The sequence below is a fragment of the Wasmannia auropunctata genome, unplaced genomic scaffold (genome assembly GCF_000956235.1).
Source record: "Wasmannia auropunctata unplaced genomic scaffold, wasmannia.A_1.0 LD336058.1, whole genome shotgun sequence".
In the NCBI taxonomy this organism is placed as follows: domain Eukaryota; kingdom Metazoa; phylum Arthropoda; class Insecta; order Hymenoptera; family Formicidae; genus Wasmannia; species Wasmannia auropunctata.
In genome coordinates, this window is record NW_012026832.1 from 66898 (window position 1) to 68554 (window position 1657).

A 1657-nucleotide genomic window follows, 5' to 3' on the forward strand; every position below is an offset into this window, starting at 1 on the left:
GCAGCATGGTCACCTTACATACAGGATGACCCAAATGATAACGGGTCACGGTTGCTTCAACGATTTCTTACATAGAATCGGTAAAGTACGAAGCGAAGAGTGTTCGTTCTGCGAGGCCCCATGCGACAGCAACCTGCATACTTTGGGCGACTGTCGGGCTTGGGATGGCGATAGACAAGCGCTGGCGAGTGTCATTGGCGAAGACATGTCGCTAAGCGCTGTTGTGGCGGCTATCTTAAGAACGCGCGAAAACTGGCTAGCTTTCGGCAAGTTCTGCGAAAATGTTATGTTGCGCAAGGAAGAGGCGGGAAGAGCGAGGGAGGCGGAGGCACATGGGGCGGATGATCTGTGGAATATTCAGAGGAGGAGGAGGAACAATACATAGCCACCATAGGCTAATTACATCGGTTGCATCGGCAACTTGACTCTTTTTCATCCTGGCAGTACCTTCACTTCTTGGCGGAAGCCTGTATACTCATGGGACTTTGGTCCTGTGAGCCCGTGCGGTGGGTTCTGTCCCACGTTCGCGAGAGGGGCCCTGATGCAATACTCTCCGGTAGTCCCGGGGCCCCTCTCTTAGATCTTGCGGGATCTCTTTAGGTGGATTTTTAGCAGGTAGGCGATCGGTAAGGCCAGCAACTTCAGCCAGCCTACGGGCGAGCTGAGACCGCAAGTCACGACCGGTCGAATCCTGCACTCCCCTGTAACAGGCGCAGGGGGTCTATGAAGATTTTTACCACCTTTATAAAAAATAAAAAAGGGACGTTCAGGATTTCCCGCCCGTACGCACATCACCATTATTTCGTGCTTTGTCCAAATTGACAGCTAGCTGCTCGCTGCCTGCTCGTTTACCATAGGCTCGTTTACCATAATAACCATGGAAATCGCGCGAGATTTGGTAAGTGCAATCTTGCATTATCTGTATTACAGTCTCATTTATGTATCAGCTCGTAATTGCATGTAGAAAATTTCCAAACTGCATGCGAAAGTTGTGAGAATCAATATAACCCATATCGTGCACCTGAAAAGAGTTACATGAATCAATCATATCGAATCTTTCGTGTTTCTCTTGCGCGTATACCTGTCATATACGTTTAACAAGAATGTTCAGCATTCAGATGAGTGCAAATATCATGTACGCGCTCGAGAAACACGCACGAGAGATTCTAAATGATTGATTCATGTATATGTTTTCTACAGCCAAATGTAACTGAATGGATTTGTAGAGATTGACGCTAACAATTGTTTAATTATTTTCAGATTTTTCTTCGAAATGGCGCAGAAAAGGCAGGTGGAGGAGGAGCAGGAGGATCTTATCCTCGTAGAGGAGAAGGAGCTGCCAGCAGCTCGCCATCGAGAAATGGTAAGAGCATTCCTCCGTTGTCTTCATTCATTCAAAATATGTACATGATTACATATATCGTTTCGAATCTCTGTCGTGTCACTCTTGCGCGAACATGATATTCGCAATACGATCAATGATGGGCATTGTAATATTGCGAATATCGTGTATGCGCAAGAGAGACATGACATATTCGAAACGATATATGTAATCGTGTTACCTTTTTCGCGATTAAACCTTACATTTCATTCGTATCATGCTGATACACTTGTTTTATTTATTTTAGACTAGTCATTCTTCGGCGCCTGCGAAGCA

The 1657-nt window shown here is 45.9% G+C and overlaps 1 long non-coding RNA gene across 1 annotated transcript; it reads left to right on the forward strand.

Moving 5' to 3' along the window:
* The first annotated feature begins 811 nt into the window (after positions 1-811).
* LOC105450653 lies at positions 812-1657 on the forward strand. The gene is made up of 3 exons (XR_974481.1): positions 812-898; positions 1261-1363; positions 1629-1657. It is a non-coding gene; the product is annotated as an uncharacterized LOC105450653 (long non-coding RNA).